This window comes from Bos indicus x Bos taurus, chromosome 5 (genome assembly GCF_003369695.1).
Source record: "Bos indicus x Bos taurus breed Angus x Brahman F1 hybrid chromosome 5, Bos_hybrid_MaternalHap_v2.0, whole genome shotgun sequence".
Lineage (NCBI taxonomy): Eukaryota > Metazoa > Chordata > Mammalia > Artiodactyla > Bovidae > Bos > Bos indicus x Bos taurus.
In genome coordinates, this window is record NC_040080.1 from 30,550,531 (window position 1) to 30,564,658 (window position 14,128).

Here is a 14,128-nt window from a genome sequence, read left to right on the forward strand (position 1 = left end):
AAGAGACCACTGAAATCTTTCTTGAGATTGGTTCTTAAAGAAATAGAAACAGGTACATGGGAAATAATAAAGTATTGATGCTGAAGACTATAGTTCACTTATTAGAAAAATGTGACAGAAGAAAGAGAAAAATATAATGGGAAAGTAAAGATAGCCTTGGCAAAGGGAGAAATATTTCCAAGATGGAGATCAATTTGTTGATTTTAGCACCTCCACCAACTTTCATGAATATTCCTAGCATGATTATTTTTCCATATTTTTTAAAGAAGTAAGGAAAAATATGATTACATTGGAATACATTATATAAGAAAGAGAATTCTTAGAACAGACATTCCCTGCTCTGACCTCCTTTTCTCTCAATAGAGCACAACACAATACAATCTGAATGACTGTCATTGAACACAGGGTTCTGCTTACAAATTGTTACCTGATAAAATATATCTTGTTTGCTTTAGATGTTTTTATTGAATTTAGCTCATTGTTCAATACTTAAACCTCACTAAAAAGTCTTAATAAGCACCTCTAGTTTGAAGCCTTCTGGAATTCACCAAGACTCTCATACCATTTATTCATATTTCTTAGAGCACAAATAATAGATTTACCTGTATTATTGTTTTGTTTGTTTAGGTCTTCTTTTTCAGTCATGTTTTATAGTTTTCAACATAGGTATTTTATATGCCTTTTTATTACATTTATCTCTGGGTATTTTATTTATTTTTGACACTATTATAAATGCATTAAAATTTTTGTCAATAATTTGCTGCTAGTAAATAGAAATGCAATTGATTTTATGTGGTGACTTTGTTATCTTCAGAACTTGCTCAACTGTTTTAGGTCTAGCAGTTTTTAGATTTTGAATCCTTAGGAGTTTCTACATAAACAGCCTTGGTATCTGCAAATAGAGAATGTTTTACCTCTTTTCCAATGTACCTGTGCCATTTTTATTTCTGTTTTATTTTCTGTCTTTTTCAGTTCAGTCGCTCAGTCATGTCCAACTCTTTGCAACTCCATGGACAGCAGCATGCCAGACTTCCTTGTCTACCACCAGCTCCTGGAGCTTGCTCAAACTCTTATTCATCAAGCCTTCTCCTCCTGCTTTCAATCTTTCCCAGCATCAGGGTCTTTTCCAATGAGTCAGTTGTTTGCATCAGGTGGCCAAAGGATTGGAGTTTCAGCTTCAGCATCAGTCCTTCCAATAAATATTCAGGACTGATTTTCTTTAGGATTGACTGGTTGGATCTCCTTGCAGTCCAAGGGACGCTCAAGAGTCTTCTCCAACATCACAGTTCAAAAGCATCAATTCTTCAGAGCTCAGCTTTCTTTATAGTCCAACTCTCACATCCACCCATGACTACTGGAAAAACCATAGCTTTGACTAGACAGACCTTTGTGGGCAAAGTAATGCCTCTGCTTTTTAATATGCTGTCTAGGTTGGTCATAGCAAGGAGCAAGCATCTTTTAATTTCATGGATGTAGTCATTATCTGCAGTGATTTTAGTAATTCACTGTATTTAGTAATTCACAGTGTGTATATTTTAATCCCAAACTCCTAAATTATCCTTCCCCCCTCTTCCCTTTTGATACACTTGTTTTCTAAATAGACTCTGAGTCTATTTCTGTTCTGTAAATAAGTTCATCTCTGTCTATCTTTTTAGATTCTACATATAAGCGTTATCGTATGATATTTGTCTTTTCTGGTTTTTGTTGCCTAGTATGATAATCTCTAAGTTCATTCATCTTTCTGCAAATGACATTATTTCATTCTTTTCTATGACTGAGTAATATTCCATAGTGTAGACAGATAGATATAGAGTTGTGGAGTAGATAAGGTCATAATGACTTCTAATGATTTATTTCACCTGGTAATACCTTCACCTGAAAGTTCTGTGAATATGCAATTCAACATGATCATTTTTCCCTGTCCCCCAAATCCATCATAACTCTTGACCTGATTAGTGACTTTAAAATGTATCCTGGTTCCCAGAGTAGAATGTAACCATCTTCTGGTCTCTCTTTCCTACTCCCTTCCTCCTGCCAATTCCCCCTTTATCCTCTACATTACCTTCTAGACTGTAAATCTGATCCCAATCCCCAACCCCCAAATTTTGGCTAATGTACAATGACCTACCTATGATGAAATATAAGCTTTTAAAATAATTTTATTTATTTATATTTTTATTTTTGGCTGTGGTGTGTCTTCATCGCTGCTCAGGCTTTTCTCTAGTTTCAGCAAGTGGGGGCCGCTCTCTAGTTGCAGTGTGCGACCTTCTCTTGCTGTAGAGCACAAGCTTTCAGGCAAACGGACTGCAGTGGTTGCAGAACGTGGGCTCAGCAGTTGCAGTTCCAGACTGTATAGCACAGGCTCAGTGGTTGTGTTGTATGGGCTTAGTTACTCCATGGCATGTGGGATCTTCCTGGATCAGGTATCAAACCTGTGTCTCCTGCATTGGCAGGTGGATTTTTTGCCACTGAGTCACCAAGGAAGCCCTACAATTCTTTTAATACGAAATAAAGCCTTTTATTAGTTGACTTTGACACATTTTTCCAACTTCATTTTCATCTATACCCCAAACCACACTCAACACTGATGACACTGAACTCTAATAATTCCCTAACACTACCTTTTTGCTTTTATGCTTGTTGTTCTCCTGGTCCTTTCTTTCCAACTAAAATATTTCTTTTCCTATGAAGAGTTTTAAGAATCTTTGTGACAGAATTCAGCTTTTCCTCCTCTGTACCCCACATCATCTTATCTCATTGTTCTAGAATTCCCTGTGTGTCTTTCCCCTAAACCATGAGTTCCTTGAGAATGAGAACCAGCCCTTTTAATTTTGTGTGTTCAATCACCTTACAGAATACCTGGTACACAGTTTGCAGTTGACAAAGGTTGAATAAGTGAAGGACTGATTTGCTAAAACTTTGTTTCTAATCCCTAGAGAGGGGAATGGCTACCCACTCCACTATTCTTGCCTGCAGAATTTCATGGACAGAGGAGCCTGGCAGGCTATAGTTCATGGGATCACAAAGAATTGGACACAACCAATGTCAAAAAAATTTTCTGCCTAAATAGAGAAGACATAGGATGAGTTACATTTTCCCTGCATACTCCATATTTATTTTTTTAATTAAAAAACACTCATGTAATTGAATATAAGTTACTTTATTGTTTCAAAATTGTCAAAGATGTTTGAGAGATAAACCACCCTCAGTGGGCGCATAGGGAGTCTGGTAGACAGATCTGGAAATAATGACTCAGGCAGGAAGTAGTAGGGACTGTGGGAGAAGTTTACAGTTCTGGAAGTTGAAAGGAGGGCTAAATTACTTTCTGCTTCATAAAAACACATAACATTTGCTTTAATTATTAAACTGTCAATGCAGTTTAGACAAGCAGCTATGCAAAGAAAAGACATTTTTAAAAAAAGAGAAAAAGAAAGCAGCAGGAATAAAGGCCTATGGAAGTTCTGATTGGCTGGAGATAGAAATGGTAAGGTACATTAGGACATGATCAGATTGTGAATGACTTCAAATGGCAAGATAAGGGGTATGAAATTTGTTTCATAAATCACAGGGAGCTTTTGAGGTTTCTGGATAGAAGTGTGACATGAACAAGACTGTCCTGTAGAACAATTGATCTGTGAGCAACAGTAGGTAGAATGGATGGGAGAAGGAAAAGACTAGCTGTGGCAGGAATACAGTAATAGCAAGGTTTGAAACATTTTTTTTTGCAACAGTTTGCTACTTTGAAGTAATAGATATATGTTGCTTTTGCCAGTTAGGTTTCTGTTGCTCCAAGAATGGAGGCTAATGTTACATCTTCCCTTTTAGCTCCAGGGATGGTGCATTGACCTAGGTTTAGCCAATAATTAGGACATTCTGTCCCTTCCCCTGGCTGTAGTTATTGGTTTTGGGAGGCACAGTGACCCAAGGCAAGGGAAATAGCCAATTAAACTCAATTCTGGACTCAGTTTTAAATCAGCCAGAAAGCAGATTATCTTCTGATGTACTGGGTATTGCAATGATGGGAGCCTGAAAAAGCTCACCCTCTCTCTGCAGCCTGAAAATAGAGGCTGTCCAAACACATAAAACAAAGTGATGGATCTCAGAGATACCTTGTATGTTCTGAATCGAGCTTTGCCTCTCCTACCTTGGATGTGTGTTGGTTGAAGTCACTTTGGGATGATTATTCTGCAAGTGGAAGAAGTTTTGCATGGCCATTTGTTTTACTACCCCTCCAAATTATTGGATGGTATCAGATTTTTATCGACAAAGCATTTTCAGAGGTTTCTTTCCGTTCTTCCATTCCAAGAAAGAACTCAAAATAACCACAGTTCAAGGTTCAGCCACAGGCGAAAGAGATTGAGTCTATTTCATGAGAAATAATGACTAGTAGATAATTAATGATCAATGAAAGCAAAGAGTTCTTTTATAAATTATGAAGCATACTACAAAAGTTAACTGTTAATATTCTGTACCATTTTTATATTGGCCTAATGTTACTCATTGGAAAAGATCCTCATGCTGGGAGGGATTGGGGGCAGGAGGAGAAGGGGACGACAGAGGATGAGATGGCTGGATGGCATCACCGATTCAATGAACATGAGTTTGGGTGAACTCTGGGAGTTGGTGATGGACAGGGAGGCCTGGCGTGCTGTGATTCGTGGGGTCGTGAAGAGTCGGACACAACTGAGTGACTGAACTGAACTGAACTGAATGTTTACTGCCTCATTCATTGCCTCCTGGATTTCAAAAAGTTTTTCTGTACTCTGCCTGAGCACGTTTGCCATTCTCCAGGGTCACTACACTTTCCTTGTTTGTCTATCTGTTGCTTAGAAAAAATGAAAAGGATCAGGTAAGACTCATTTCTTGAAAGAATCAGGGTGAATTCATCTTGTCTTAGAGACCTTAAGAAAACATCAACCTAATGATGGAGTCCTTTATGATTGGGGTGTTTGACTGATGATTTATCCTCTTTAGACTTTGGTTTTCTACTTGAGTGGCACTTTTAACACAATCTCCACCTTTACTTTGTAGTGCCCTGTATTTTAGAAGTCATTTCACTGACAAATGAAACAACTTCTATGCCGAAATGAAGAAAATAAAGAAAATGAAATTTGAATTTGTACCTCACAAAAACATGGTTGCTGCATGATACCAACAGTGAAAGTCGAAGGTACATAACAGAAAGGAAATAGTCTCAAAACAAGAATACTGGCCATTTATAAAGCCTTATATAAATATTCCTTTTGGATTAGTCAAAGTTCAGAGTGTTCATCCTTTGAAGTTTGAAATCAGATTTTAAAATATATTTTTCAACTTGGGAAAAGTATTTTTATTACACATTTGAAATATTTTCTTTAAGCACAACTTGTCACATCTATCATTTAAGCTCTTTAAAATTAGCACTTCCTTTCTCTAATGGAATATTCCATTTCCTCATTTCTTGTCGTCTCATTTATTTAAATAAAAAATTCCTTCCCTTGAGTCCCCTGAAACTCTTTATATTATTTTTTTAAAACCACTTGAAATAATCTGACTTTTGTAATGTTTATGTATGTTCCTGTTGTATCTCATTATTTCAGTTTCTAAGGTATTTGAGAGTAACTCATATTCTTCACAGCGCCGTGTACTTTATTTCCTTCACTGCTTGGACATACCTGTTCTAGTCATGTGGAATAGAAAGGGAGTGAATTGCCAATTTAGTTTAATGGAATCCTCTAACAAAATAGTCTACAGCTTTTTTATTTAAATATGATTTGCTTTCCATTTTTTTTTATTTGAGTTATAGGTGATTTACAGTGCTGGTCAGTTTCAGATGTACAGCAAAGTGATTCAAATACACATACATATTTAAATATATATGTGTATATATATATATGTGTGTATATATATATATATATATGTTGTTTTATAGATTCTAATCCATTATAGGCTATTACAAGATACTGAAAATAGTTCCCTGTGCTATACAGTAGGTCTTTGTTGTTTATCTGCTTTATGTATAAATTTGTATCTGTTAGTCCCAAGCCCCTAATATATCCTTCCCCTTGTCCATTCCCCTTTGGTAACCGTAGTTCATTTTCTTTGTCTGTGAGTCTGTTTCTGTTTTATAAATAAGCTCATTTGTATAATATTTTTAGAGTTCACCTATAAGTTGTATCATGTGATGTTTTCTTTCTTTGTCCAACTGACTTGACTTAGTATGATAGTCTAGCAATCACAACAAATTATTTATTTATTTTGTTTATAGGTTATTTTTGTCTCCCTCTTCCCTCCCATTAGAACCCAAGCTCAAGGGCCGAGTTGGGGGTGTGGGGCAGGGAATCATCTTTGCTTGAATCACTGATGTCTTCTGAGCACCTGGAATAGTCCCTGGAGCATAGTTTACTCAACAGAAATTTACTGAATAAATGATTGTATGACCAAATGAATAAGCAGTGAATAATAATATTTGGCATTTTAAAAGCTAAAAGTCACCATATTCTTTTAATAAACAAAAGCAATAATGCAATTTCTATTTCTTAGATTTGTAACCACAAAGCTACCATCCAGAATAAAAGTTCTTTCATAAAACTTATGAGATGGTATAGCAACATAAAAAACGAGAAAAAGGTATTTCTAAGCAACTTTGTGCATCTGAGTTTGTTCACAATATGTAACTATTTTTACGTTTCCCATGTAACACTTCTTGCCCCATTCTTGCTCTTTTTTAAAAATCTTCATTACCATATCTCTCCTCTGCAATTATTCTTAATGTTTTTCTTAAGCTTTTGAAATAGTAAAGTGCAAATGGGCAAACCCTTTCTCACAGGATTTCCTACTCTCAGGGCTATTACCTGAAGAAGAGGGTACTGTCAACTGTTGCAAAAGAAAGAAGAGGAAGAGTAATCAAAACAAGTTAATGATTCAGGTTCTAACTCAGCCCAAAAAAAAAAAAAAAAAAAATGCAGTTGACAAAAAGAAAATCCTGTTTCATTCTGGCATACCAGGGCCATATCTGAGCAATGAAAATGGAGCTTTCCATTTTTGAGGGTGCTTTCTAAACATGGAGTTTACTTCTAGAAACTCTTTTCATCAAATCAGAGGATTAGGTTCTTTTTATTTGACAGAACAAAACTAGTTTCCTTATCAGTTCAGTTCAATCACTCAGCCGTGTTCGACTCTTTGTGACCTCATGGACTGCATAACACCAGGAACCCTGCCCACCACCAATTCCTGAAGCTTGCTCAAACTCATGTCCATCAAGTCGGTGATGCATCCAACCATCTCATCCTCTGTCATCCCTTTCCCCTCCTGCCCTCAGACTTTCCCAGCATCAGGGTCTTTTCAAATGGGTCAGTTCGTGTCAGGTAGCCAAGGTATTGGAGTTTCAGCTTCAGCATCAGTCCTTCCAATGAATATTCAGAACTACTTTCCTTTAGGATAAACTGGTTTGATCTCCTTGCAGCCTAAGGGACTCTTAAGAGTCTTCTCTAACACCACAGTTCAAAAACATCGATTCTTCTGTGCTCAGCTTTCTTTATACTCCAACTCTTACATCCACCCATGACTACTGGGAAAAAATATAGCTTTGACTAGACAGACCTTTGTCAGCAAAGTAGTCTGTGCTTTTTAATATGTTGTCTAGGTTGGTTATAGCTTTTCTTCCAAGGAGAAAGCATCTTTTAATTTCATGGCTGCAGTCAGCATCTGCAGTGATTTTGGAGCCAAAGAAAACAAAGTCTGTCACTGTTTGCCTTGTTTCCCCATCTATTTGCCATGAAGTGATGGGACTGGATGCTATGATTTTAATTTTTTTAATGTTGTGTTAAGCCAACTTTTTCACTCTCCTCTTTCACTTTAATCAAGAGGCTCTTTAGTTCTTCTGTGCTTTCTGCCATAAGGGTGGTATTATCTGTGTATCTGAGATTATTGATATTTCTTTCAGCAACCTTGATTCCAGGTTGTGCTTCATCTAGCCTGGCATTTCACATGATGTACTCTGCATGGAAATTAAATAAGCAGGGTAACAATATACAGCCTTGCTGTACTGCTTTCCCATTTTGGAAGCAGTCTGTTGTTCCATGTCCAGTTCTCACTGTTGCTTCTTGATCTGCATACACATTTCTTAGGAGACACATTTGGTGTCCTGATATTCCCATCTCTTTAAGAATTTTCCATAGTTTTGTGATCCACACAGTCATTAGTAGATATTTTTTCTGAAACTCTCTTGCTTTTTCTATGATTCAGTAGATGTTGGTAATTCGATCTCTGGTTCCTCAGCCTTTTCTAAATCCAGCTTGAACATATGGAAGTTCACAGTTCATGTACTGTTGAAGCCTGGGTTAGATAATTTTGAGCATTACTTTGCTAGTGTGTGAGATGAGTACAATTGTGTGGTAGTTTGAACATTCTTTGGCATTGCCCTTCTTTGGGATTGGAATTAAACCTGACCATTTCCAGTCCTGTGGCCACTACTGAGTTTTCAAAATTTGTTGACCTATTGAGTGCAACACTTTCACAGCATCATCTTTTAGGATTTGAAATAGCTCAACTGGAATTCTGTCACCTCCACTAGCTTTGTTCATAGTGATGCTTCCTAAGGCCCACTTTTGTAGATATAATGGTTATCTTGAGTTAAACTTGCCCATTCCAGTCCATTTTAGTTCACTGATTCCTGCTGCTGCTGCGTCACTTTAGTCGTGTCCGACTCTGTGCGACCCCATAGATGGCAGCCCACCAGGCTCCCCCGTCCCTGGGATTCTCCAGGCAAGAACACTGGAGTAGGTTGCCATTTCCTTCTCCAATGCATAAAAGTGAAAAGTGAAAGTGAAGGCACTCAATTGTGTCGGACTCTAGCGACCCCATGGTCTGCAGCCTACCAGGCTCCTCCCTCCATGGGATTTTCTAGGCAAAAGTACTGGAGTGGGGTGCCATTGCCTTCTCCTGTCAATATTCACTCTTGCCATCTCCTGTTTGACCACTTCTAATTTGCCTTGATTGATGGACCTAACATTCCAGGTTCCTATGCAATATTGTTCTTTACAGCATCAGACTTTATTTCCAGCACCAGTCACATCCATAATTGGGTGTTGTTTTCACTTGGCTCTGTCTCTTCATTCTTTCTGAGGTTATTTCTCCACTCTTCTGCAGTAGCTTATTGGACACCTACTGATCTGGGAAGTTCATCTTTCAGTGTCCTTTTTGCCTTTCCATACTGTTCATGTATGTTCAGTTTCCATATATAAAGATATTAATATGTTGGAAATTTGAAAAAAATATATATATACATACAAATGAGCTTACATTTGCTTTAAGTATTGGAGAGGGGGAGTATTCTTACTTGGATAATGGTCTCGGGTTAATTAATTTCCTATATTATGGGGTAGAAGCCATTCATTGGAATTCTAGGCATTCAACAGAGCTTTCTATAACTTCTCAAACTTCAACAGGCATAGGAATTGTTAACAAGGGTCTATTGTAGAGCACAGGGAACTATATTTAATATTCTTTGATAAACTGTAATGGAAAACAATGTGAAAAAGGATATAAATGTATGTGTGTATATATGTGAACTTCCTGATGTTCAAGCTGGTTTTAGAAAAGGCAGAGGAACCAGAGATCAAATTGCCAACATCTGCTGGATCATAGAAAAAGCAAGAGAGTTCCAGAAAAACATCTATTTCTGCTTTATTGACTATGACAAAGCCTTTGACTGTGTGGATCACAATAAACTGTGGACAATTCTGAAAGAGATGGGAATACCAGACCACCTGATCTGCCTCTTGAGAAATGTGTATGCAGGTCAGGAAGCAACAGTTAGAACTGGACATGGAACAACTGACTGGTTCCAAATAGGAAAAGGAGTTCATCAAGGCTGTATATTTTCACCCTGTTTATTTAACTTATATGCAGAGTACATCATGAGAAACGCTGGACTGGAAGAAACACAAGTTAGAATCAAGATTGCCGGGAGAAATACCAATAACCTCAGATATGCAGATGATACCACCCTTATGGCAGAAAGTGAAGATGAACCAAAAAGCCTCTTGATGAAAGTGAAAGTGGAGAGTGAAAAACTTGGCTTAAAGCTCAACATTCAGAAAACGAAGATCATGGCATCCGGTCCCACCACTTCATGGGAAATAGATGGGGAAACAGTGGAAACGGTGTCAGACTTTATTTTTCTGGGCTCCAAAATCACTGCAGATGGTGACTGCAGCCATGAAATTAAAAGACGCTTACTCCTTGGAAGGAAAGTGGTGACCAACCTAGATGGCATATTCAAAAGCAGAGACATTACTTTGCCAACAAAGGTTCGTCTAGTCAAGGCTATGGTTTTTCCAGTGGTCATGCATGGATGTGAGAGTTGGACTGTGAAGAAGGCTGAGCACCGAAAAACTGATGCTTTTGAATTGTGGTGTTGGAGAAGACTCTTGAGAGTCCCTTGGACTGCAAGGAGATCCAACCAGTCCATTCTGAAGGAGATCAGCCCTGGGATTTCTTTGGAAGGAATGATGCTAAAGCTGAAACTCCAGTACTTTGGCCACCTCATGCGAAGAGTTGACTCATTGGAAAAGACTCTGATGCTGGGAGGGATTGGGGGCAGGAGGAGAAGGGGCCGACAGACTATGAGATGGCTGGATGGCATCACTGACTCGATGGACGTGAGTCTGAGTGAACTCCGGGAGTTGGTGGTGGACAGGGAGGCCTGGCGTGCTGCGATACATGGGGTCGCAAAGAGTTGGACACGACTGAGTGACTGATATGATCTGATCTGATATATGTGTATGTATGTGTATATATATAAAACTGAATCACTTTGCTCCACAGAAGAAATTAACACAACATTGTAAATCATCTATACTTCAATACAATTTTTTAAAAAGAGAATTCTTTAGCAATCTTGTTAAAATATAAATTTGAATTCATCATCTCAATTGAGGCCTGAGGTCCTTCATTTCTAATAAGGTTCCAAGTGATTCCAATGACACTGTTCAAAGACCATACTTTGAGTTTATAAGGTTGTAGACATTTCAGGATTTTTTTACTAAGTGATTTAATTTCCACCCCCTAAATGCTTTTTGTTTTTCCTACTGTTTTTTGACTTTTTAAAAAGAAATACCTCATTTATTTATTATGCTCCTTATATCAAATGTGTTTCATCTAATTAAATGTTAGATGTTTATTCTTTTGGATTTTTTGTTGTTGTTGTTGCTGTTTTTGCCTGCTAAACTGAAATGAAACAATAAAGGGTATAATATTCTAGAGTTAGATGAAAAGAAAGAAAAGCTTAACACCTTGTATTGTAGGCACCCTAGGTAAAGGCAGGAAATTGAAGTGAAAATGTCATAGATTTTTCCTTGCCTGACTCCTAACTTAGAGCGTTTTTAGTGATATATGTGACATATATCAGGGGCTTCCCAGGTGGCTCAGTGGTAAAGAATCTGCCTGCCAATAGAGGAAATGGAGGAGAATCAGGTTTGATCCCTGGGTCAACATCTCCTGGAAGAGAAAATGGCAACCCACTCCAGTATTCTTGACTGGGAAATCCCATGGACAGAGGAGCCTGGTGGGCTACAGCCCATAGGGTCGCAAAGAGTTGGACAGGGCTGAAGAAACCTAGCAGCAGGCGGCCGGAGCTGTCACGGCACCGGTAGGTGTGTCATTTAGAAGCGAATGTATAGCAGTGAGGGTCAAGGTCTACTGGAAGTTGACTCTTGTGCCATCTTGGTTCTAAACAGGTTTTGTTGTAGTCCTGCTGTTCTTTTAAAGGTTGTACTCTGCCCCCTTCCCTCCTGTTTCAAAACTTCCCCACCCACTGTACAGTACATTTCAAAATACAGATTCACCGATTTCTTTAAGGCTGTTAATTCTGTGAAATCTCTTCATCTTAGAAATCAGAGCTCATATATTTTATCTCTCTCTTACTTCCCTCTTCCAGGGCCCATAACTTTTATGGTTCAGGGGTCTTCCTCATCTTAGACCAGAAAGTGGAAGCAGCACATGTGGCTCTGGGACACTTCTTTTGTGCCCTGGTCCCTGGCTCCAGCTCTTCCCCCAGCCTGCTGGGGAGGGAGGAGGGGAATAAAGTAGGGTCTCTTCCTTATCAGACACTTTGGTAGCTTGCTGTGGGTGGGGGCTGCTTCCCTGATTATCAGTGACAGGCCATCAGGGCCCCTCTGTTGTTGAAATCCAAATGCTTGAGCCCTTCAGCAGTTCTCCTGGGACTCTTCTAACTTGACAATTCCCAGCTGTGAGCCAGCTAGCTCCACCTGGGCCTCGGCTACCCTTATCTTTCAGGACACCACTAGCCCCTTACTGCTCCAGCCCACCCCTCCCAATCATTTTACTCTGTTGGTCTGGCACTGGACAGATGGCCCAAACTGTCTTTTCATGTTTCATTTGTCTAAAAGCATTTCACACATAGTTATGAGGCCCAGAGATTGGCTCAGAAGCTGCTCCAGGCTGTCCACCTCCTCTTCCCCACGCCCTGGCATCTTCCCCCCAAATCTCTCATTCTCGTGTTCAATGAGGCACAAGTGGGAACATCAACAAGTCCATGGCTGACACTCAGGTCCAAGCAGGTAGTGAGACATTGGACTCTTTTTTTCCAGACTCCTGGGAGGCCCTTTTCAATGAAATTTTCTTCTGTTGGAGGATGAGAGCTAGCATCCTTTCCTTCTTCAAAAGGGAAGGAAAGGAAAATCTGTATCTAGGAACACCGCCTTCCCAACCTCTGTCTCACCTTCTGTTTTCCTTCTTCTTTCTAATGCAATGCCTCATTGTCCTCATGGGTCTTAGTGGCTGAGTCCAGAGTCTAGGAAAATCCCCACCCAACATCAGATCACATGGTTAAGTGAGTCTGCGTGTCCTGGAAAGAGTTATCCCGATTTAGGTTTCACTTCTAATCACTCTGGGCTTCCCTGTGTGGCTCAGAGGGTTAAGCGTCTGCCTACAATGTGGTAGACCTGGGTTTGATCCCTGGGTCGGGAATATCCCCTGGAGAAAGCAATGGCAACCCACTCCAGTACTCTTGCCTGGAAAATCCTATGGACTGAGAAGCCTGGTAGGCTGCAGTCCATGGGGTCGCAAAGAGTTGGACATGACTGAGCAACTTCACTTTCACTTTCTAATCACTCCGCCTCCATCTTCCCTTACAGTACGTCTTAAAAAATTTACCCTATGTATCACCTTCTCAATGAATATCTCTTGATTCTGGTACAATATATGGCATCTTTTCTATGGGCCAATGACACAGTGAACATTTCTATGAGCACTCATCTAAGTATGGCAATCTTTGATTTACTTGGCTTTCTCCCAGACAACTATAAGCTCCTTGAGAAAAGGGCTTATTTATTTTCCCCCCAATATATTATGGAATTTAATTTTTTTAAATTTATGTTGGTGTATCGTTCATTTACAATGTTGTATTAGTTTCAGGCGTACAGCAAAGTGAATCAGTTATACATATGTACATAAATGCACCCTCTTTTAGATTCTTTTCCCATATAGGGAGAAGGGTTTATTTCTTAATGGACTTTATATCCCCAGCATTTAATACAGAAATAATTGCACAGATTGTGAGAAACGTGTGAGTGTTACATGAATAAATGGGTGAAATTGTAATATTACATTTAAGTGTATTGTTTTGCTACATACTCAATAACTTGGACTGCAATTAGATAATGAGATACAAATAAAATAACTTTCATGATTTTTAAAAACATCACAGAAAAATGAATTAATAATGTGTTGATTATACACTGCTGAGCAATAAGAATACAGAAAACTACCAAGTATAAATTATCACATTTTGTGGCTATCTTTTTTAAAACTACTATTAATGGATAATGAGAAAGTGTGTTCATAAAATTAGGAGTGCAAAGTGATAAATCAGAACTAGCATGGTTTTGAAATCCAAAGCCCTAGAATCAAAATAAATTTTGTTGTTATTATCTGTATAAACAGTCCCAGTGCCTCTTTGAGCAGAGATTAATAAGAATTTTACCTGAATGAGATCATTTCAAGAGTAAAGTGAGATGATGTATGTGAAGTCTTTTAAAAGCTCTAATAGACTATAGAAATAAGACATTATTTACTATTTTCAGCATTTCTGATATTTTACCATTTCTGATATTTCACCATCTCA